This window comes from Pseudorasbora parva, chromosome 5, assembly GCF_024679245.1.
Source record: "Pseudorasbora parva isolate DD20220531a chromosome 5, ASM2467924v1, whole genome shotgun sequence".
Lineage (NCBI taxonomy): Eukaryota > Metazoa > Chordata > Actinopteri > Cypriniformes > Gobionidae > Pseudorasbora > Pseudorasbora parva.
In genome coordinates this window covers 52,936,913-52,963,467 of record NC_090176.1, presented here as the reverse complement: position 1 = coordinate 52,963,467, position 26,555 = coordinate 52,936,913, and the positions used below count along the sequence as shown (strand labels likewise).

General features: G+C 40.2%; 1 protein-coding gene across 1 annotated transcript in view; it reads right to left on the bottom strand.

Moving 5' to 3' along the window:
* The window catches only part of mid1 (midline 1), a 54,589-nt gene extending 48,368 nt beyond the window's left edge, over nt 1-6,221 (bottom strand). Inside the window, exon 1 of the mRNA XM_067445141.1 lies at nt 6,127-6,221. The gene's annotated coding sequence lies outside the window, so the exon portion shown is untranslated. The remainder of the gene's footprint in view (nt 1-6,126) is intronic.
* Nucleotides 6,222-26,555: the final 20,334 nt, after the last annotated feature.

The following is a 26,555-nucleotide window of genomic DNA, read 5'->3' as shown; positions in this document are numbered from 1 at the left end:
CTTCCTACTGAAAGAGCTCTTGGATTGTTGTGGTGCGTGGAGAATGATGAGTTTAATTTCAACATCACTGTCAAGTGCAGATCCCACACCCGAAGAAACTTACTATCATTTGTGAGTTCGATATATGACCCACTTGGATTTTTGAGTCCCTTTACTCTACCTGCCAAATTACTTCTCCAAGACCTATGTAGGATTAAATGTGGTTGGGATGAGGAAATACCACAGGCTGCAGTAGATAAGTGGACAAAGTGGATAAAGGATCTTGATGATATACAAGATTTCAGAGTGGCACGTTGTGTAAAACCAACTGGGTTTGGAAGGTTGAAGCGAGCAGAGCTGCATCATTTCTCCGATGCCAGTGAACAAGGTTACGGCATAGTGAGTTATTTGAGATTGACCGATGATATGTGTGCTGTACATGTGTCTTTCATGTTGGGGAAAGCCAGAGTGGCCCCACTTAAGCAAGTCACAATTCCACGTCTAGAACTTACAGCAGCAGTGCTAGCAGTCAGAGTGGACATCATGGTAAGGAAGGCATTGGAGATAGATCTGAAAACCTCAACCTTTTGGACTGATAGTCAGTCAGTGCTGAAATATGTTGCAAATGAGAATGCAAGATTCCACACCTTTGTAGCTAATAGGATCTCTGTTATTAGAGAAAACACAGAGGTAACACAGTGGAAATTCATCAGAACAAAGCAGAACCCAGCTGACTTAGCATCAAGAGGGGTGAGTGCCAGCACATTGGTGAAGTGCAAAGAATGGATCCACGGACCAGACTTTCTATGGAAGAAAGAAGAGGAATGGCCTAAAGAGTCCATGGGACCCATGTCTCTCTCTCTAGATGATCTTGAAGTTAAAAGGAACACCATTGTGTACAGTACTGTCATTAAAGACAAGGAAAATCCTACCTGCCAACTGCTTAACTACTTCTCAAGTTGGACAAAGCTGAAGATGGCGGTAGCATGGTTCTTGAAATTCAAGAAGATCCTTTGCTTGCTCAGTGCAAAAAGAAAAGAAATACAGGCAACCTGCGTGAATATGGACACTCAGAGCCAAAACAAGGTATGTGGTGAAATTAAAGCATTCAAGACATCACTTGGAGGGCAATCCATTACCCTGGATAATATTTTGGAAGCAGAAAAGGCCATTGTGGAGTTTTGCCAGAGACAAAGGTACTCAGAGGAAATATCAAGAATTGGAAAGGCATCATTTGTAGGAAAGCGCTTGAATAGATTCAGCAGCCTGTACAAGCTAGACCCTGTGATGGATGATGGAGTTTTGAGAGTTGGAGGAAGATTGGACAAGTCTGCAATGCCTGATGAGTCAAAGCGACCAATAATACTTCCCAAAGATCTTCACATCTCCACACTTATCCTTCAACATATTCACGAACAGCTTGGACATGCTGGCAGAAACCATGTTCTCTCACACTTAAGAAAGAAATATTGGATTATAAATGCCAATTCTGCAGCCCGCAAAGTTCTTTCTAAATGTGTGGTGTGTAAGCGTGTAAGAGGAAAGATTGGAGAGCAAAAGATGGCAGATTTACCAAAGGAAAGACTACGAGCTGATCTTCCACCTTTCAGCAATGTTGGCGTTGACTACTTTGGACCTTTCGAGACAAAAAGAGGTAGAAGTCAAGTAAAAAGGTATGGAGTCATTTTTACTTGCATGACAAGCAGAGCGGTTCACCTAGAAATGGCTCACTCACTGAACACCGATTCCTGCATTGACGCTCTAAGACGATTCATAGCCAGAAGAGGTCAAGTACTGCATATCCGATCTGACAACGGAACTAACCTGGTGGGTGCAAACAGAGAATTACGGAAGTCACTTTCAGAATGGAACCAAAGCAGAATCCAGAAGGCAATGCTCCAAAGGGGAATTCAGTGGACATTCAATCCTCCATCAGCTTCACATCATGGAGGAGTTTGGGAGAGACTCATTCGAATGGTGAGGCAGATATTATGCTCTATTCTACAACAACACACCCTGGATGATGAAGAACTACAAACACTCTTTTGTGAGATAGAAGCTATCCTGAATTGTCGTCCCATTACCACATTGTCTGATGACCATCATGATCTGGAACCTCTTACACCAAATCACATTCTCCTGTTAAAGTCTAGCCCTACATTGCCACCTGGATTGTTTCAAAAATCATATATATACATCAGACGTCGTTGGAGGCAAGTACAATATTTAGCAGACCTGTTTTGGAAGAGGTGGTCACAGGAATACTTACCATTGCTGCAGGAACGTCAAAGATGGTTTACTGCTAAAAGAGGACTGCAGAAAGGAGATATTGTGCTAGTTGTGGACAGTTCAGCACCTCGTGGATCGTGGCCTATTGGAAGAGTAACCGAAGTTCTACCTGATTCCAAAGGACTCATAAGAACTGTTAAACTTAAGACAAAGACTGGTTTCTTGGAAAGACCTATTACCAAACTTTGCCTGCTAGTAGAGGATGCAGAAGATAAGGTCTGAAAAATAGAAGTGACAACTGAATAAAGATGAGTATTCATTTTTCTTGTATAGACACATTTGGCTCCTTTTACATTTAATTTATTGTAATTGATGCTTTAACCCTCAATTAGGGGCCGGGTGTAGGAGCCATAGTTACTAGTTTATTTAATTTTTTATCAATTTGTTTATTTAAATATAATTTTGTTGTTGTATTATTAATTGTTTATTTCTTTGAGTGTGTGCCCTCTATAGGTGAAGTAAATGTTTAAGAGGATAGGCCACCCCTGACAGGAGGGGGGCGCTGGTGCAAGAGCACACAGTCTTTTGACCGTGCACATGGAGAAAGCCTGAAAGCGGCCTTGCAGTTGTTTGTTTGTTTTATGCTACAATGCATCTTTATTTTGATTTAATAAACCTCAGTTATCGTTAAGAAACATCAACACGCCTCTTGGGTTCAATTCATACTACTTTGCACGCGTCCGAAATATTGCATCATCACCTCTCACAGTGGCCAAGAAACAAGAGACAAAACTGGAAATTTGAAGCTTGTTTTGCCGCTACACCTCGGTTGTAACGAGTGGTTATTTCAGTCAAAGTTGCTCTTCTATCAGCTTGAATCAGTCGGCCCATTCTCCTCTGACCTCGAGCATCAACAAGGCATTTTCTCCCACAGGACTGCTGCAGACTGGATGCTCTTCCCTTTTCACACCATTCTTTGTAAACCCTAGAAATGGTTGTGTGTGTAAATCCCAGTAACTGAGCAGATTGTGAAATACTCAGACCGGCCCGTCTGGCACCAACAACCATGCCACGCTCAAAACGGCTTAAATCACCTTTCTTTCCCATTCTGACATTCAGTTTGGAGTTCAGGAGATTGTCTTGACCAGGACCACACCCCTAAATGCTGAAGAACTGCCATGTGATTGGCTGATTAGATAATCGCATTAATGAGAAATTGCATTAATAATCCAAATAATTTTTACTCATAGGGTGCGTCTCAATCCGCTCCCTAGTTCAGTTGCCGGGGAGTCAGCCCATTGACTTATGCCCTAATCAGTTCCCTGACTAGTGAACTAGGGAGCGGATTGAGTCGCACCCATATATTTTGTTTATTTATTACATTTTTTGACCCAGATTTGATCTCTTATTTTTATTTTTTAAATCTATAATATATATAAAAAAGTCACTTTCATATAGTATTAAATTTTAATATAATAATAGAATTTAATTCATTTAAATTAACTTTTAAGTACAAATTATTGGCAGTACAAAGGGGTAAATAATCCATCAGGATATTAACACACACACACACACACACACACACACACACACACACACACACACACACACACACACACACACACAGAGCATTCTGAAAATGAAAATGTGTTTATTTGTCATAAAGCGAAACGCTGCAAAAGAGGATCTCAATGAGCCAAAATAAAAGATTTTCTTTATGGAAAAATGTGTTTATTTTATATATTTATGTGTGTTTGTCAGTGAGCGTGTGTGTGTGTGTGTGTGTGTGTGTGTGTGTGTGTGTGTGTGTGTGTGTGTGTGTGTGTGTGTGTGTGTGTGTGTGTGTGTGTGTGTGTGTGTGTGTGTGTGTGTGTGTCAGTGAGCATGTGTGTCATTGAGTGTGTGTCTCGTGTCAGATGTGGCCTCAGGACCGGCCCTGACTGACTGCAGAACATCACCACACTGAGCTCCAGCTCGACACACACACACACACACACACACACACACACACACACACACACACACTGAGCTCCAGCTCAACACACACACACACACACACACACACACACTGAGCTCCAGCTCGACACACACACACACACACACACACACACACACACACACTGAGCTCCAGCTCGACACACACACACACACACACACACACACACACACACACACACACACACACACACACACACTGAGCTCCAGCTCAACACACACACACACACACACTGAGCTCCAGCTCGACACACACACACACACACACACACACACACACACACACTGTGCTCCAGCTCAACACACACACACACACACACACACTGAGCTCCAGCTCAACACACACACACACACACACACACACACACTGAGCTCCAGCTCGATACACACACACACACACACTCTGAGCTCCAGCTCAACACACACACACACACACACACACACACACACACACACACACACACACAGACACAGCTCCAGCTCAACACACACACACACACACACACACACACACACACACACACACACACACACACACACACACACAGCTGCCAGATCCTGATGCCATGGCAGAAAACACGGCCCATGCACTCGAAAATAAAATAAAATAAAATAAAAAAAAGTTCAAAATATACATCTCGTCTTAATTAAGGCAATCTGAAATCATTTGTTTACACAAATCAAACAATTATAATATAAAGTCGGGGTATATCTAATCTAACTAATAAATATGCTTCAAATGCTGAATAACGTTTTTATTCTTTGAAAACTATTATTATAATTCATATTATATGTGAGTAAATGCAAAAAGTGTGAGAGAGAGAGAGAGAGATAGAGAGAGAGAGATATATAATATTTTCTTTCTTATTACTATCAATTATTATTATTTATGTCAATGTGTATTATTATTTATGTAATTCGCTTTGGCAATATTGTATTTTTACATTCATGCCAATAAAGCAATCTTGAATTGAATTGAGAGAGAGAGAGAGAGAGAGAGAGAGAGAGAGAGAGAGAGAGAGAGAGAGAGAGAGAGAGCTCAACACACACACACACACACGGCCTGATCTCACTCATCAATCTTTCCACTGAGACCTCAAAAGCCCCGGTGCCAGTCGATGAACATGAACACACACACACACACACACACACACACGGTGATTATTGGCAGATGAGATGATAAATGATAGCAGATCCTGATCTCAGCGTCAGATGTTGCGATGCGTGAGATCTGCTGCTCATTTCCATCACTCTATCGGCATCTTTCACATTAAACTAGTCTTTGACGACCAAAGCACATCCACTGCTTTCCAACATCACACACTCAAGGTCTGCGAAAGGTCTGACTGTCATCCGTCGCATGTAATCCAGCGCTCGGTTTTACAGCATATGAATAAAAAGCAAAATGGCAGAGCACCCGAACACATGCTAACAGCGACATCTACTGGAAGATATGAGAAGAACAGAAATGGCCTGAGATCAACTTCACCAATCCGGGCTCGATTAAAGTCCTCTCTCCACACACACACACACGTTTGTTTTTGTGGCATATGGGGACATTACATAGGCTTATTTTCTATCCTCTTACACTGCCCCTAAACCTACCCATCACACACACACACACACTGCCCCTAAACCTACCCATCTCAGGAAACATTCTGCATTTTTTCTTTCTCATAAAAACTCCTCCTGTGTGATTTATAAGCCTTTTGTAAAGTGGGGCCATGGGTAATGTCCTCATATTTCACACTCTCCTGTAATACCTGTGTCATACCCATGGCATTATACACATTTGTGTCCTCATATGTCACAAAAACATGCCCACATACACACACACACACAGAGATGGACAGTTCTGACTTTCACACACTCGGTCCGCGTCAGTGCTCAGTAAAGTCCGCATGAGTTGAGATGGGCTCTTACCTGAAACATGATGAGTCCCGCTGTCTGATAAAGAAAGGAAAGGGTTCGAGTTTCAGGCTGTCAAAGCGAGGCTGCCTCGGGCTCTTCACTTCTGCCTCTCTAGAGCCCAAAACACGCTGAGGACGGGCCAGCCAATCACAGCGCGGGGGCGGGGCGTCGGACAGGGCGGGGGCGGGGTAATCATATAATTAAATAAATAATCCGATTAAACTAAATGTAATAAAACTGATACATCTTATTATTCCCCATATAATATTTTAACTTGTATTAATGTATCACAGCGGGTCTACATGAACATTTAGTGTTGATCCTGTGATGATCCCACGGCTGTCAGTCATCACACACACACACACACACAGAGCTCAACACAAGCTGACACAATGACAACAGCCAAGATTTAAATGCAAAGAATAAAAGAGTGATATAATCGTGCTTTTCATTTCTACTCGTCATCTCCAACAGCTTCACCATTCCTCCATCACAGCACATCTATTAAATAAAATCACATAAAAACGTCTGGGTAAAAAAATAAATAAATAAAGTATGGGTCAATACACACTAAATAAATAAATAAATAAATAAATAAATAAAGTATGGGTCAATACACACTAAATAAATAAATAAATAAATAAATAAATAAAGTATGGGTCAATACACACTAAATAAATAAATAAATAAATAAATAAATAAAGTATGGGTCAATACACACTAAATAAATAAATAAATAAATAAATAAATAAATAAAGTATGGGTCAATACACACTAAATAAATAAATAAATAAATAAATAAATAAAGTATGGGTCAATACACACTAAATAAATAAATAAATAAATAAATAAATAAAGTATGGGTCAATACACACTAAATAAATAAATAAATAAATAAATAAATAAAGTATGGGTCAATACACACTAAATAAATAAATAAATAAATAAATAAATAAAGTATGGGTCAATACACACTAAATAAATAAATAAATAAATAAATAATCCATTTTCACCCCAACTTGGGTAGTTTTTAGTCCAGCATTTGTTAGAGTGTGAAAAGAGTATTCCCAAGATACCCGGATGGTTTACTATTTCTGGTCTGAATTCGAAGTACCGACTGACGCCATAGACTGTAATAAATATGGCCGTAGTGTCCGTGACGTCACCCACAGGATCTGAAGAGCCATTCTGAAGCGTAAAGTAGAGTCGAGCTGGGCATCGCCATCTTGCGAGCGAGTCATCGCGAGTATCCGACTGCCGGATAACAGAAAATGGGTAGCGGTTGGGGATGTGGGCGGAGCTTTTGTGATGTGGGCGGGGCATAGGTGACGCAATGACTACAGACAGCAGATAAATGGCAATCCACTTCACTCAAACTAACCACGCCCTTAATTATTCAGAACTTTAAGGCTTTATATAACGTAAAGGAATGACTTATAAAAACATGCACCCCCTCACAGTCGTCATGAAGGGCAAAATTAGCCGTATAGACCAAAACCACAGTTAGTCCCAGACTGTAAACGTGTTTTATTCTGCTGTAAAGTTGAGTATTTTAACTAGCCTGACAAGCCGGAGTCATCCAGATGTTTGGTCTGAAGCTCCCCCTTGGCTGCTCAATCTGAGGGGCGGGACAAACGGCCGTCTGTCAAACTCCCTCTGCACACGATTGGATATCGCTACACCAACCAGAGCACCGTGAGGCGGAGCTGACAGATTAAACATTCGCCGTATCCGGTCGGCTAAACTCTGAACACATCTTCCCTTCTTCAGGATGACTTCAGTGCCGTTCTTTGTTCTTTTCTCAGAGAAAAGCTGAACTCAAGTCTTCCAGAGTCGCGGTCAAAGCTGATTCGACAGACCGCCGTTCGCCAGCTTCTGTGTTTACTAGAAGCACGCCAACGCAACTCGGCCGTCGCCATTATGTTAAGCCCCGCCCACCGACTCTACACACGATGTGATTGGCCCGACCAGAGTTTGGCTTTTCCAGCTCAGAAGGGTATTGAGAGTTGCTAGAGGACACTCGCGGCAGATTAGATTTGCTGCCGCTAGGGGGCGTCTAGATTTATACGCTACATTTTAACATGAGGCTCGATGAGATTCTGCTTCTTCTGGAGCCGCTCTAGTGGCCAGTTGAGGAACTGCAGTTTACATTACTTCAGTATTAGCTTCGAGAGATCGCGGGAGGAGACGGATCGCACTCTAACGGCTGATATTACCCACACCCATTGCCACTTGGATGAGAATTCATTAGAACTACAAAATTGGATAAATTTCTTTTTAAAAAAACTACAAACATGGTGGATGTGCGAGTCTGTGGAGAGTTTTAGATAAAGGGGTTTGAGTGATCAATTATCAGTATTTCACCTGACTAAAGATATTCAGTGTTGTCCACATTATATCTCATCTGAGCAGCATTGAGCACTTTTATAAGTTCACGTTTGGCCGTTAACTTTTAAAAGCATCATTATATTTAAACTGCAAACACATGAGGAGAATCTGCCACACACTCAAAAGTATGTCGTTTTCACAAAAAGCGTTCATACTTTTAGGTCGTAGTATAAGTAGGCGAATTGGGACGCGGTTTCCCGCGGTTTTGTTCTCTTGAACACGTGATGCTTCATTCCCAAATGCTCTGTGTGATGTTCCAATGTTTGTGCATTATGTTAGGACATTGTTTGTTTGTTTGTTTGTTTGTTTGACCGGCCAACCTGTGATGATGTGCAGTGTGTTGTGAACGTTGTTGTCAAAGTGAAAAGTTCACAAGACAGGAAGTTTATATAAACTGAACACTGTATTTAACGTGCAACCCGAGAGCCTTTACTCTCATTTCACTGAACAAACGTTTATTCTGCTCGGAGTAAAAGCGTTGGTGTTTCCAGTCAGTGGCGTCGTGAGTGTGCGTGTGTGTGTCTGTGTGTGTGTGTGTGTGTGTGTGTGTGTGTGTGTGTGTGTGTGTGTGTGTGTGTGTGTGTGTGTGTGTGAGTGAGAGAGAGAGAGAGTGTGTATGCATGTGTGGAAATACTTTGGTCGACTGCGCTCTTTCCCAAGTCTGCGGTAAAGCTGAAGAATGCCGGAATTTGTGCAGTAAGACGAGTTCAGCAGAAACGGCCCTTAATCCTCTCACACACAAACACGCACGCGCACACACGCACACACACACACACTTGCTCTCTCTCTTTCACCTCAGATAGCATCCCCAGAGTCAGCCATACCTCCATCATCTGATATGGATCGTGATAATGATTGCTCCACATATGAGCACAAACTCAGGACGACCTCCAGTCAAACCAGAGCAACACAAACCAGTGAACTAACTGACTAAACCGGCCGTTCAAGGGTTAGTTCAGCCAGTAATGAAATGTCTGTCATTAACTCCTCTCCCTAATGTCGCTCCACACCCGTCAGACCTCCGCTCATCTTCACACACAGTTTAAGATATTTTATATTTGGGTCCAAAAATAACAAAAACTACGACTTTATTCAGCATTGTCTTCTCTTCCGGGTTTGTGTTCAATCCTCAAATAAAGATTCAAACGGTTATGAGTCAGCGAATCGGCTCATGATTCGGATCGTGTGTCAAACTGCTGAAATCACGAGACATTGGCTGATCCGAATCATGAATCAATTCGCTGATTCATAACCGTTCGAATCTTTATTTGTTTATTTGTATTTATTTGTATAAGTGTGCATACACTTGCATACGCTCTCGGACTAAATATAAAATATCTTAAACTGTGTGTGAAGATGAACGGAGGTCTGACGGGTGTGGAGCGACATTAGGGAGAGGAGTTAATGACAGACATTTCATTATTGGGGGAACTAACCCTTTAAGTATCAAAAGTAAATGTCCTTCTTTATGTCTGCGCGTTATTGTATTATAGTTGTATAAATGCACATTATGCCATCATGGTTTAAGCCAGTCAGTGACGCTCCATCTGACACACTAGCAGACGACTAACTTAAACTCATTTAAATACTTGTAGAAAAGTTACAAAGCTGCTGTCACTTTAAGGCCGAATGCACGGATCCAATACACTGATACACATCTGATATTCTCACACTGTTCACCTTCACTGAAGACAGAATCAACTTTGTTTATGTGAATCCTCCACTAAATGAGCATTTGGACATCCGTCTTCTTCCATTTTGCTCTAAACTATAAATCAGTGTTTAATAAATGCTGTGAAATCATTGAACTTCACGAGACTCTACAAGAGTGATTCCTGAAAGGCTTTCTGCAAAAACCCAAACACCTTTTAAAGAAGAAAAAAATCATCACTGACTTTCAAAGCTGCGACAGAAACGACTTTCCACTTCGAGGACCTTGATAGAAATGTAGTGGAGTAAAGAGGACGATATTTGTCTTTCAGATGGAGTGAAGTTAAAGTCAGAAGATTACAGAAAATATAATACTCTATGCAGATATTACAACAGGCCATTACATTTTGAATCGTGATTATTTAAATAATGCAAACACCTTTAATTTTACATACAAAGCACAACACCCTATCCATTTTTTGTCATTTTATGTTAGAGCATATCTTAGCAAGCAAATGCAATAAAAATGTGACTTTAAAGTTCAGATATGGTGCAGAAAGTGCTGAAAAAACAGTAAGCATTGCTGAGATTGCAATTTAACACAGTATTATCTCTTTAAAAAAGCCACTTTAAATTGTGCGCATGTATATTTTATGTATTGTGTATTAGAGTACATTTAAAGTAATGGCTGTAGAATTTACTTTGAAACCATTTTCACTCAGAAACTGCTTGAAAAATTCACAAATAATTACGAAGATGGCACATAAATAAATGAAATAACAAAAAATAAATAATTTAAAAATAATTAATAAAAGTAACAATAAATATAAATTAAATTAATCAATAAATAATATAATATAAAATAAGTCAATCAATAAACAATAAATAAAAAATAAATAAATCAATAATATAAATAAATTATACATTGTAATATTGTTGATTTAACTTAAAAAGTAAGTAACCTAGTTGCCTTAAAATTTTGAGTTTATTGAAATTAAAAATTTGAGTTGATACAATGAAGGAAATTTGTTTAATAAACAGAAACTCAAAATATTATTGTGTCTGAACCACATAAAAAATGTGATAAATCATGAAAACAGCACAATTTGGCTGCGTCATCACAAAAAAAACACACAATTACACAATATGCTTACAACATATTTTACTAATATTTTAATAAAGGTTGTCGATTCTCAAAAATCTTCATTGTATTAACTCAAATTTTTCAATGAACCCTAATTTAAGGCAACCAGGTTATTATTTTTAAATAATTGTTTACAGTGTAAATACATATAAAGTGTAAAACAAACAAACAAACAAATAAATAAACAAATAAACAAATACATAAATAAACAAACAAATAAATAAATAAAAATGAAATAAATAATATAAATAATAAATATAAATAAATCATAAAAATATACCATACATGCATAAATACATATAAATTAATCAATAATAAGTATAAATAAATAAATAAATAAATAAATAAATAAATAAATAAATAAATAAATAAATAAATAAATAAATAAATAAATAAATAAATGATAAATATGAATAAATAGATAAAGATATAAATAACAAATATAAATAAATAAATAAATAAATAAATAAATAAATAAATAAATAAATAAATAAATAAATAAATAAATAAATAAAATAAAAATAATAAAAAAATAAATCATACATGCATACAAATAAATAAATAAATAATGTAGACTAAAAGGATCTGCAGAACCAAATTGTGCATGGAGCCAGATTAGGCGTAATTAATTGCAGCAGTCCAAATGTTGAACAGGTTTAGACACTGAGAACAAACCCAGAGCAGAAGGACGGATGCGAATGACAGCCACCAATCAGTTTCACGCTCTTTAACGAGTTTTAATTAGCAGCAGTCACAAGAGCTCCGCGTCTCCCGTTCCTCATGTCAGAAACTCTGATCCTTCAGCTCTTAAAGGAACACTCCACCGCTTTTGGAAATAGGGCTTATTCGACGTCTTTCCTGCATTTAGATATATGGGCAAATGCATTTTACTCGGGACATGCTAGCTGGCAACATAGGATTCCATTCATTATGCTAAGCTAAGCTAGCGGCGACCCTGCCAAAACTTTAAAGGAACACTGCCCTTTTTAAAATAATAGTCTCATTTTCCAAGTCCCTTAGAGTTCAACAGTTGAGTTTCAGTGTTTCTGAATCCATTCAGCCGATCTCTGTATCTGGCAGCAGCACTTTTAGCATAGCTTAGCATACATCAATGAGTCGGATTAGACCATTAGCATCACGCTCATAAATGATGACCAAAGACTTTCAATATTTTTCCTATTTAAAACTTGACTCTTCTAGAGTTACATCGTGTACTAAGACCAACGGAAAAGGAAAAGTTTTTAGACCTATATGTCTAGGAACTATTTTCTCATTCCTGCGTAATAACCACGGAACTTCGCGGCCGTCCAATGGGTTCAGCGGCTCAATGATATTACAGCGCCTGAAAATAGACACATTTCCATCAACATAACCAATGTGACGACCTGCTTGCACAGAGAGCACTGAAGATGAGCAACTTTTCCTTTTCTGTTGGTCTTAGTACACGATGTAACTCTAGAAGAGTCAAGTTTTAAATAGGAAAAATATTGAAAGTCTTTGATCATTTTTATGAGTGTGATGCTAATGGTCTAATCCGACTCATTGATGTATGCTAAGCTATGCTAAAAGATACAGAGATTGGCTGAATGGGTTCAGAAACACACTCCAAAGGGACTTGGAAAATGAGACTATTATTTAAAAAAGTGGAGTGTTCCTTTAATATGAAGTTTTACACGGACAAATCTACCCTATAAGGAAACAAGATCCTAATCCAAATCTGAGCTTTTGTGTGTGTGTGTGTGTGTGTGTGTGTGTGTGTGTGTGTGTGTGTGTGTGTGTGTGTGTGTGTGTGTGTTAGCTCACTCCTGTCGGCCACTCACAGTGAAAGACAAGCGGAGAGAAGCGACTGTGCTAATTAGGACAGAAGCGTTAAAAGAAGGTTAGAAGGAGCTGACAGCATGAGCTGTGTCTAAATACCGGCCTCTCGTTCCCAGCGCTCATTTGCATTGAAATCATGCCAGGCCACATTCACTTCACCAAAGATTAAAACAGGCCGTGAAACGGGACCTCAAAGGATGTGCTGCTGAGGAGTCGACTTCACAACTGAGATGAACAGGAGCGCTACATCTTTAGCAAACCATTTATGACTGCAAATTTTAAATTACATTTCCATGCATGCCGATTAACTAGTGCTTAATCGTTATTAAACGCATCTAACATTAAAGTTTGCAAATATATATATATATATATGCACACACACAGAAAAATAATACTCCGCTCCACATGTAAACTAGTCTCCGCTCCACATGTAAACTAGTCTCCGCTCCACATGTAAACTAGTCTCCGCTCCACATGTAAACTAGTCTCCTCTCCACATGTAAACTAGTCTCCTCTCCACATGTAAACTAGTCTCCTCTCCACATGTAAACTAGTCTCCTCTCCACATGTAAACTAGTCTCCTCTCCACATGTAAACTAGTCTCCGCTCCACATGTAAACTAGTCTCCTCTCCACATGTAAACTAGTCTCCGCTCCACATGTAAACTAGTCTCCGCTCCACATGTAAACTAGTCTCCGCTCCACATGTAAACTAGTCTCCGCTCCACATGTAAACTAGTCTCCGCTCCACATGTAAACTAGTCTCCGCTCCACATGTAAACTAGTCTCCGCTCCACATGTAAACTAGTCTCCGCTCCACATGTAAACTAGTCTCCTCTCCACATGTAAACTAGTCTCCTCTCCACATGTAAACTAGTCTCCGCTCCACATGTAAACTAGTCTCCTCTCCACATGTAAACTAGTCTCCGCTCCACATGTAAACTAGTCTCCGCTCCACATGTAAACTAGTCTCCGCTCCACATGTAAACTAGTCTCCGCTCCACATGTAAACTAGTCTCCGCTCCACATGTAAACTAGTCTCCGCTCCACATGTAAACTAGTCTCCGCTCCACATGTAAACTAGTCTCCGCTCCACATGTAAACTAGTCTCCGCTCCACATGTAAACTAGTCTCCGCTCCACATGTAAACTAGTCTCCGCTCCACATGTAAACTAGTCTCCGCTCCACATGTAAACTAGTCTGCGCTCCACATGTAAACTAGTCTCCGCTCCACATGTAAACTAGTCTCCGCTCCACATGTAAACTAGTCTCCTCTCCACATGTAAACTAGTCTCCTCTCCACATGTAAACTAGTCTCCGCTCCACATGTAAATTAGTCTCCGCTCCACATGTAAACTAGTCTCCTCTCCACATGTAAACTAGTGTCGCTCCACATGTAAACTAGTCTCCGCTCCACATGTAAACTAGTCTCCGCTCCACATGTAAACTAGTCTCCGCTCCACATGTAAACTAGTCTCCGCTCCACATGTAAACTAGTCTCCGCTCCACATGTAAACTAGTCTCCGCTCCACATGTAAACTAGTCTCCGCTCCACATGTAAACTAGTGTCCGCTCCACATGTAAACTAGTCTCCGCTCCACATGTAAACTAGTCTCCGCTCCACATGTAAACTAGTCTCCGCTCCACATGTAAACTAGTGTCCGCTCCACATGTAAACTAGTCTCCCCTCCACATGTAAACTAGTGTCCGCTCCACATGTAAGCTAGTCTCCGCTCCACATGTAAACTAGTCTCCGCTCCACATGTAAACTAGTGTCCGCTCCACATGTAAACTAGTCTCCTCTTCACATGTAAACTAGTCTCCGCTCCACATGTAAACTAGTCTCCGCTCCACATGTAAACTAGTCTCCTCTCCACATGTAAACTAGTCTCCGCTTCACATGTAAACTAGTCTCCGCTTCACATGTAAACTAGTCTCCGCTCCACATGTAAACTAGTCTCCGCTCCACATGTAAACTAGTCTCCTCTCCACATGTAAACTAGTCTCCTCTCCACATGTAAACTAGTCTCCTCTCCACATGTAAACTAGTCTCCTCTCCACATGTAAACTAGTCTCCGTTCCACATGTAAACTAGTCTCCTCTCCACATGTAAACTAGTCTCCTCTCCACATGTAAACTAGTCTCCTCTCCACATGTAAACTAGTCTCCGCTCCACATGTAAACTAGTCTCCTCTCCACATGTAAACTAGTCTCCTCTCCACATGTAAACTAGTCTCCGCTCCACATGTAAACTAGTCTCCGCTCCACATGTAAACTAGTCTCCTCTCCACATGTAAACTAGTCTCCGCTTCACATGTAAACTAGTCTCCGCTTCACATGTAAACTAGTCTCCGCTTCACATGTAAACTAGTCTCCGCTCCACATGTAAACTAGTCTCCTCTCCACATGTAAACTAGTCTCCTCTCCACATGTAAACTAGTCTCCTCTCCACATGTAAACTAGTCTCCTCTCCACATGTAAACTAGTCTCCGTTCCACATGTAAACTAGTCTCCTCTCCACATGTAAACTAGTCTCCTCTCCACATGTAAACTAGTCTCCTCTCCACATGTAAACTAGTCTCCTCTCCACATGTAAACTAGTCTCCTCTCCACATGTAAACTAGTCTCCTCTCCACATGTAAACTAGTCTCCTCTCCACATGTAAACTAGTCTCCTCTCCACATGTAAACTAGTCTCCTCTCCACATGTAAACTAGTCTCCGCTCCACATGTAAACTAGTCTCCGCTCCACATGTAAACTAGTCTCCTCTCCACATGTAAACTAGTCTCCGTTCCACATGTAAACTAGTCTCCTCTCCACATGTAAACTAGTCTCCGCTTCACATGTAAACTAGTCTCCGCTCCACATGTAAACTAGTCTCCGCTCCACATGTAAACTAGTCTCCGCTCCACATGTAAACTAGTCTCCGCTCCACATGTAAACTAGTCTCCGCTCCACATGTAAACTAGTCTCCTCTCCACATGTAAACTAGTCTCCGCTCCACATGTAAACTAGTCTCCTCTCCACATGTAAACTAGTCTCCTCTCCACATGTAAACTAGTCTCCTCTCCACATGTAAACTAGTCTCCTCTCCACATGTAAACTAGTCTCCTCTCCACATGTAAACTAGTCTCCTCTCCACATGTAAACTAGTCTCCTCTCCACATGTAAACTAGTCTCCTCTCCACATGTAAACTAGTCTCCTCTCCACATGTAAACTAGTCTCCGCTCCACATGTAAACTAGTCTCCGCTCCACATGTAAACTAGTCTCCTCTCCACATGTAAACTAGTCTCCGCTTCACATGTAAACTAGTCTCCGCTTCACATGTAAACTAGTCTCCTCTCCACATGTAAACTAGTCTCCGCTCCACATGTAAACTAGTCTCCGCTCCACATGTAAACTAGTCTCCTCTCCACATGTAAACTAGTCTCCGCTCCACATGTAAACTAGTCTCCTCTCCACATGTAAACTAGTCTCCGCTCCACATGTAAACTAGTCTCCGCTCCACATGTAAACTAGTCTCCTCTCCACATGTAAACTAGTCTCCGCTCCACATGTAAACTAGTCTCCTCTCCACATGTAAACTAGTCTCCGCTCCACATGTAAACTAGTCTTCGCTCCACATGTAAACTAGTCTCCGCTCCACATGTAAACTAGTCTCCTCTCCACATGTAAACTAGTCTCCTCTCCACATGTAAACTAGTCTCCGCTCCACATGTAAACTAGTCTCCGCTCCACATGTAAACTAGTCTCCCCTCCACATGTAAACTAGTCTCCGCTCCACATGTAAACTAGTCTCCGCTCCACATGTAAACTAGTCTCCGCTCCACATGTAAACTAGTCTCCGCTCCACATGCAAACTAGTTAGTCCTCGTTAGTCAACTAGTCAACCTACCAGAACACCATATTAACCATTTAGCAACACCCCAGCAACAATTTAGAACATATGTGCGACTGCTTAACAACACCTTAGTGGCTACCTAGCAACCACACAGCACACATTAGTAATTGTTTAGCAGCACTTAAGGAACTCCTAGAACGAGATTAAACGTTTTCCTTCAAACTTTAAGATCATTATGTGTCCTTCCTTTCATCTCGTGTCAAAAGTTGAGTTTCTTTTCGTCTGCCTGCGTTTCAGAAGCTACAATAACAAATGCTAAGCATTATTAATTTAGCACTGTTGAATTATACCTACATCAAAGGATGAAGCTGGCTATTTCCAGTGAGCTTACTGTATATAACTGCATGATCTAAAGAGACATTTAAAGAGTATTTGACCGTCTGCATCATCAGTCATGGGACATCACAGAAATAAAGCATGCACACGTGTCGATAATGACTCAAAATGAAGTGTTTGTGATTTTACACTGCAAACAAATTCATTTTCTGTCTTCCTTTTCAATAAAAATATTGAAATTATTTTAAAGCGAGAAATTCTTTCTGCAGGAAGTAGAATTATTTAAAACCGTTCTTTACTTCTCTTTTAAGTTTAAACCTCCTGGTGTTGTGTTACAATGTTGTTTCTTTACAGTATATAACTAGAATATATATATATATATACACTGCAAAAAATGCTCTTCTTCCTCAGTATTTTTGTCTTGTTTCTAGTCCAAACATCTAAAAAAATTAAAACAAGAAGTATTTACTAGACAAGCAAAAGTAATTGTCTTGTTTTGGGAAAATAACTCAAAATGAAGAGAGTTTTTGCTTAAAATAAGATAAATAATCTGCCAATGGGGTGAGAAAAATAATCTTAATTCAAACAGAAAACAAGATTATTTTTCTCACCCCATTGGCAGATTATTTATCTTATTTTAAGCAAAAACTCTCTTCATTTTGAGTTATTTTCCCAAAACAAGACAATTACTTTTGCTTGTCTAGTAAATGTTTCTTAATGTAAGAATTTTAGATGTTTGGACTCGAAACGAGACACTAATATGAATATCAGCTGAGTGTCCAGAAGGGAACATCTATAGGAGCCAAATGGAGATGAGAGAGACGCATATGAAGAACAACAGAGCAGACATCAGCCGGCGTGTGTGTGTGTGTGTGTGTGTGGTGGGAAATCGCCTCCATCAACCGACACACACGCCGTTTGCCTCAGGCTCGCTCACAACAAAAGGCTGAAGTGTGACGTGTGTGTGTGTGTGTGTGTGTGTGTGTGTGTGTGTGTGTGTGTGTGTGTGTGTGTGTGTGTGTGTGTGTGTGTGTGACGAGGCCAGCGCAGATAACTAGAGACAACTTCACTCTTACTAGCAGCTGATGGAGCCAAAACACACACCGACAATCCGACGGCTGCACAAATCATCTCTCACTGATGTGTGGTCTGATAGAATAGGACAAAATCTGAAATAGGTGGACTCACTTCATTTTGATTTTATTTTCAACAAAACAAGCAAAATGTCTTACATCGTTTTACTGATCCAGTAAATGCATCTTGATTTAAGAATATTTAGATATTTAGACTGGAAACCAGACAGAAATACTGAGTAAGAAGAGCATTTTTTGCAGTATAATATCCTAATGATTTATGGCATAAAAGAAAAACGTATGATTTTGACCCATGAGATTCTTAAATCAACACCAGTTTATTTCAGTGTTCGCTAATACTCATAAAAATACACGCACACAAAACATTATGCAGTGTTTTAGCACTTTTCAGCCACGTTTGAACTTTTAAGACTGCACATTTTTGCTATTATGTGCAATGTTTAAGTCTGAAAGAGTAAATGGATGTGAATTCTTCGAGTGCATGCACGGCTCGGGCTCTTGACTGCTGTATAATTAGCAGGAACGTCAAATAAATGCTCAGCTGACCGGAAAGCTCATTGTTTTGCTCCTGGAATAAAGAAAGGAAGACCCGGGGAAACGCACCACTTCTCTGTCAAGCTATGGCAAGCTGCTTTAACATTTAGAGCCCTATCACACACACACACACACACACACACACACACACACACACACACACACACACACACACACACACACACACACAGCCCCTAAACCTACCCATCACAGGAAACATTCTGCATTTTTACTTTTTCAAAAAAAAACATCATTTAGTATGTTTTTAAGGCCATTTGAATTATGAGGACATTTGATATGTCCTCATAAACCACATTTATAGTGTAATACCAGTGTAATACCCATGTAGTTATACAAATTTGTGTCCTCATAAACCACATAAACAGGCTCACACACACACACACACACACACACACACACACACACACACACACACACACACACACACACACACACACACACACACACACACACACAGCCTCTAAACCTACCCATCACACTCACACACACACACACACACACACACACACACACACAGCCCCTAAACCTGCCCTTCACACACACACACACACACACACACACACACACACAGCCCCTAAACCTGCCCTTCACACACACACACACACACACAGCCCCTAAACCTGCCCATCACACACACACACACACACACACACACACACACACACCTCGTGTCAACAGTGAATTCCCTCATGGCTTTTAAAGGGAAAGGGAGCTGAGGCTCTGATTGGTTTATTGCTCGTTAAACACACCCATGACTCATTAAGATACGAGGGAACGACCCTTTTAGACCCTGAGCCGGAGCACAGACCGTTTGCCCCGGCATTAAACGAGCAGAAGAGGATTCAGACTCAGAGCTCAGATCAGGGGAATAGGCCATTAATCCTTAAAACATACTCGTATCCAGAAAATAGATACTAATGAATTTTAAGGATTAAAGAGATAGTTCACACAAAAAAATAATATGTTCCAAATATTTTTCTGTGTTCAACAGAAGAACGAAGCTCAGAGAGGTTTGGAACAACTAAAGATGACAGAACTTTCGTCTGTGTGTGAACTGTCCCTTTAAATGTTAATATGGCTTGCCATACTCTCTGTCTGTATAGGTTATTGGAAATTCCAGATGACATGTGACAGCAGAGTGAGTCGTGATTGGCTGCTTTACGAGCCACTCCTGGATCAGCGGGAGCTCAAGCACTTTACAATCACAAGTGACAGACGGACGGCCATCACACTAAATGATGATGAAGCCAACAATTAGGGAACAAAAACTGTGGCCCGTATCTGACCTCAATATAAAGAGTCCTATTACTATAACTGGACTAAACCAAACTGAGCAGACTGAGCCGGGCAACCTTCAAAGCTCTGGCTCTGGGTCAATGGAAATCAGTTATATATTATTTTTAATAATAATAAATACATAAACCCACATTTTGCTGCATAAATAAATATATTTATTTATAACACTAAATAATGTAATTTGTATAATATGTGTGTGTGTGTGTGTGTGTGTGTGTGTGTGTGTGTGTGTGTGTGTGTGTGTGTGTGTGTGTGTGTGTGTGTGTGTGTGTGTGTGTGTTATATATATATAGTGAGGAAAATAAGTACACCTGTCTATCCGCTAGAGTTCTGCCCCTCAGAGACCTGTTAGTCTGCCTTTAAAATGTCCACCTCCACTCCATTTATTATCCTACATTAGATGCTCCTGTCTGAGGCCGTTAGCTGATAAAGACACCTGTCCACCCCATACAATCAGTAAGAATCCAACCACTAACATGGCCAAGACCAAAGAGCTGTCCAAATACACTAGAGACAAAATTGTACATCTCCACAAGGCTGGAGAGGGCTACGGGGAAATGGCCAAGCAGCTCGGTGAAAAAAGGTCCACTGCTGGAGCAATCATTAGAAAATGGAAGAAGCTAAACATGGCTCCATGCAAGATCTCAATCTCAATGATCCTAAGAAAGGTGGGTAATCAGCCCAGAACTACACGGAGGAGCTGGCCAATGACCTGAGAAGAGCTGGGACCACCGTTTCCAAGGTTACTGTTGGTAATACACTAAGACGCCATGGTTTGATATCATGCATGGCACGGAAGATTCCCCTTAAACCAGCACATGTCCAGGCCCGTCTTAAGTTTGCCAATGACCATTTGGATGATCCAGAGGAGTCATGGGAGAAAGTCATGAGGTCAGATGAGACCAAAATAGAACTTTTTGGTCCTAATTCCACTAAACGTGTTTAGAGGAAGAAGAATGATGAGTACCATCCGAAGAACAGCATCTCTACTGTGAAGCATGGGGGCGGCAGCATCATGCTGTGGGGGTGTTTTTCTGCACATGGGACAGGGAGACTGCACTGTATTAAGGAGAGGAGGACCGGGGCCAGTATTGCCAGATTTTGGGGAACAACCTCCTTCCCTCAGGTAGAGCACTGAAGATGGGTCGAGGCTGGGTCTTCCAACATGACAATGACCCGAAGCACAGCCAGGATAACCAAGGAGTGGCTCTATCAGAAGCATATCAAGGTTCTGGCGTGGCCTAGCCCGTCTCCAGACCTAAACCCAATAGAGAATCTTTGGAGGAGCTCAAACTCCGTGTTTCTCAGCAACAGGCCAGAAACCTGACGGATCTAGAGAAGATCTGTGTGGAGTAGGGCTGGGACAACGCGTCGATGTCATCGATGACGTCGACGCAAAAAATACGTTGACGCAAAATATGCGCGTCGATTCGTCAGACCCAAAATAAAGATGGTGGCGCCGGAGAGTAGTAGCAACCATAGATATACATAATAAAGTATATTATGTAATTAAGTCTATTATTTATTATGTATATCTATGGTAGCAACACGAGTGGCTCCTCAGACTTTCAGAAGTGCAAGGCTTGCGGGTTGGCGCGCGGCGCGCACGGAGCAAGCGCTCTTATACACAGGTGCGCATGCACGCGTTTTGTTGTCACGGCTATATAAACAAATTTCTGCACACAGGAAGACAGATGTTTAAATTAAGTTACGGTACCGACATCCAGTTATGGTGTCCCGCCTTTGTTTTACTGTCTATTAAAGTCTGCCGCGTTTAAGTTACGGTGTAGCCTGTGTACTGTCATAGCCTACATGTTTTCATAATGCAGAATATTCACTCAGCGCGCTGTCAGGCAGTTTGGGGCTGCCCACTGCACGAGTGTGTGCACTCGAATGCCGTGACATCGTGAGCTCACGCATACAATCAGTAGTAACAGTTCGCAATTATATCCATATATCCTTTCTTGTAAACCCGATAAAATCCATGGCAATGAATGTCATCGGGGATGTTTAATCCACAAGCATTCTGAGAATTATTCCTACTTGTCGTTCACATCAATCTAAAAGTTGTCCTTTTAGGCTATAGGCGATTTTCATTCAAAGATGTAAAAGTAATTAAGCTATGTAGCCTATTGTATCATTTTTTTGCTAGATAAAAACATTAAAAACATATTGCAATAAATAATTACTCTGTTTAGCGTATGAATGGGCAATCCGATCCAGTCAGCGCTGTCATTAGAGTGTGATAGCCAAACTTAACCCTTGATTAACCAGCGGCACTATTTGCTATTTATCTTATTACAATCCCATGCATTTTTACATGATTTGTTATTTGTTCTATTTTTTATATCTTTGCATTATATATGCAAATGTTTACTCATTAGAAATAATCTTATCTTGTTCATATAATTCAGTGTCACCTATCAACCTGTAAGTTTTGCTGCACAGCAATGAAGATACTCTTTACAAGACGTATTGTGTCCTTAATAATGGCATCAGAATGCAGCCAAAGCACATGATGGTAATAAGAAGATGGCTATAATTAATTGTAAATCATCCAAAATAAATGCCATGACCATTAGATTTTATACAGGTGTTACTATATTGATTTTGTAAAAGGTGATCAGCAACCAAATATTGATAATATGGAAGTTACCTTTTGCCTTGGCATGACTCCACATTTTTTGCAGACAATACAAAGGCAGAGTGCAGTAACTTCAAAATAGGATGTGTGTGTGTGTGTGTGTGTGTGTGTGTGTGTGTGTGTGTGTGTGTGTGTGTGTGTGTGTGTGTGTATTTTGTTATGATTTTATTGAATGCATTGTTCTTGTATAGCCTTTTACTTTGGAATTTTAAGAGCAATAAACATATATTGCAATGTTAAGGAATTAGTTTTTTTCATTCAGATAATTAAATCAACATGTATAAATTGCTATTAGGCAATTAATGGGGAGATAATCGGTAATCGAATCGAATCGTAACCGAATCGGACAGGGAAAATTAATCGTTAGATTAATCGATGCATCGAAAAAATAATCGCTAGATTAATCGTTTAAAAAATAATCGTTTATCCCAGCCCTAGTGTGGAGGAGTGGGCCAGAATCCCTCCTGCAGCGCAAACCTGCAGAAGAACTACAGCACACGCTTGACCCGTGGAACCACAAACAAAGGCAATTTTTCTCGGGTGTTCAAATACTTATTTGCAGCTGTATCATACAAATAAATAGTTTTTAAAAAATCATACAATCTAATTTTTTATTTATTTTATTTTTTAGATTATGTCTCTCTCAGTGGACATGCACCTACAATGACAATTTCAGACCCTCCATGATTTCTAAGTGGGAGAACTTGCAAAATAGCAGAGTGTTCAAATACTTATTTTCCTCACTGTATGATTAAATTAATTTACATAAAGTATCTCTCACACACACACACAGTCAGCAGAATAATTGACAGAGTTTAACGATCATCTTCTAGAGTTATAGTTTATCTCCTGTGCTCTGAAGTGTTTCAGCTGCATGTCTGGGGAGTTTCTGAGCTGATCTCAGAGATTTATTCTGAACATGCTGTGAGCTTGAGCTTCTTCAGATTGAGACGCATGAAAACTACTCATAAAACACATTCAACAGCTGATGAAGAGCGAAAGATGATCATAAAACATGCTCAGTACTCCAGTAGTGAAGATGAGGATAAGAACGACTGCAGTTCTGAATGTCAGCACAAACACACAAGAATATGAGTCTTACCTGCTTCCCCATGATGATGATGATGGTCAGATCCTGTGTGTGTGTGTGTGTGTGGCTCCTGATGATAGTGTTCAGGCAAACTTCCTGCCGTCTGTGTGTGATGATCGGGGTGTGTTCCTCATACACGCCTCACACTGGAGACAGGTTTACACAGGAGCCGGAGCGACGCACAACCCTAAACTCTCTCACACACACACACACACACACACACACACACACACACACACACACACACACACACACACACACACACACACACACACACACACACACACACACACACACACACACACACACACACACACACACACATTCTGCATTTTTACTTTCTCATATAAACTCCTCCTGTGTGATTTATAAGCCTTTTGTAAAGTGGGGCCATGGGTAATGTCCTCATATTTCACCCTCTCCTGTAATACCTGTGTCATACCCATGGCATTATACACATTTGGGTCCTCATATGTCACAAAAACATGACACTGCATAGTAATGATGATCACAGGAATAAATCACACTTTACTATATATTCACATAGAGATCAGATGATCTACATCTGGAGGAATATTACACTGCTTTATGGAGTTATGATCAGATTAATGAGCAGGAGAGACTCTTCCAGAAACGTTAAAGAGTCACACCGACCCCAAACGGTGTGTATATATTTGATGCAAACTTATTCGGTCCTGTTGCTTAGCTCTCAGTCTCATACCTGAAGCTCCTTCCTTTTGCAGCTCGCTATGCGGGTCTTTTGTTCTCTCAGGTGTGATACCCAGCATTATTCATGATCGTTCACACCTCTCCGCAAACGGCCTTTGCAAAGAAAAGGTGTCTTCCAAAATGACAATGACCCGAAGCATGCATTAACATTATTCTCTCAAATATACAAGCATGTATTCAGTTTGTGCTAAAGTGTAATTACACCTTTGCCATTAATGTGTTTGTAAGAAATTGAAAAAAGCACAAATGTCAGAGCATGTCAACTTCTAAAGGGCTCGAAAACAGCTCAGCCTCCTGAGGGTTAAGAGACAACAGCTGGAGATCTTAATGAACTGACCCAATGGTTGAAGACACACTTGCTGCTGTGAATCCTAAAGGCATGTTGTAAAGAGTCTCTATAAAGTGGTGTGTGTTCAGTGCGAGGGGAAACTCGACTGTAAAGACAAAAACAGTCACAGGAATTTCCCTTCTTCTCCAACTCCAGATAAAAACTCCTCTGCTTTTAATAACCATCACTCGTGGAGACGCTCACAGACACAAAACATATCTTTAAAGGATTATAATAATTAACTGACACTAAAATATCTCATTAAAACTCTCACTTACTTAATAATACTTAAATAAAAATAATACTTACATAAAAAGAACAGAACTATACTATAAAGACTTTAACTAAAAATAAAGCTGCAACAGAAGCAACAAATCTATCAGCAGTAATTAAAGACATTTGGACACTCTTTCAAGCTAAAAGGTGGAAAACCCATAAATGCATTGAGTTGTGATGAGATATAATTGTTTATAATACCATTTTTGACCATAAGGGAGCGCTGCCCTGAAACTATCCGAGTGCATTCAGGGAATGGTGCCGAAAACACAATGAGTTTCATAACGATATGCCAATATGTAACCAATATAGCAACACATAAAACCATTGCAGGTTAAGTTTGGGGTCTTTTTGTCATTTTGTTTTTTAAGATACACCAATGTCATAATAGACTGAGACGAACACATTGTTAATTTTGAACTCAATCAGACCAATGGTATAGTTAGAGCCAATTTCATGTTTAGTTCAATTATAGCGCCACCAAGTGGCACAGTCCCACCACCTTTCGTCTGTGTCCTCAGAGTGCCCTCATACATAAGTGTGCCAAATTTGGAGAAAATATCTTATTTTGTTTATGAGTAGTATGGGGAACACATTCACTATTAACTCCGACTTCTGCCTCATAATCTCCTAATTTACTGCTTATTAATAGTTAGTAAGGTAGTTTTTGTAGCGGTTAAGTTTAGGTATTGGGTCGGATTAAGGGATGTAGAATAAGCTCATGTAGAATAAGGCATTAATATGAGCTTTAGAAGTGCTCATAAACAGACAATATCACAGTAATATGCATGATCATAAGACACTAGTTAAAAACTGAACCTTAAAATAAAGTGGAAATAAACTTGTATTTATGAGTATAAAAAATAGGTTTGATTGCATTGTTTTGCCTCTTACTATCAGAATTTGGACATTTGTCCATTAGAACAGAGTCTAGAAGGATTTATATTTCGCTACAGTGGTTTCGTCTCCATCGGACCAACAGTTTCCGAGATATTGGCGAAAGTCATTTAAACACTAAATTATAATGTTAAACAAACCTTAAGGTGAACCCTAGCATGTGTGGTATTGTTGGACTCAACAAGGATTCGGGAATCTAACGACGTGTCTCCATGAAAATAAGTCGACCACATCTGAAGTTGTAAGCATGTGAATGTTTGATTTTACCACTAGGTGGTGGTGGCTCGAAACTTCCCAGGCTCCTTCATGGCATCGTGCCGATGACCCCACATCAAGTTTCATAACGATACGCTA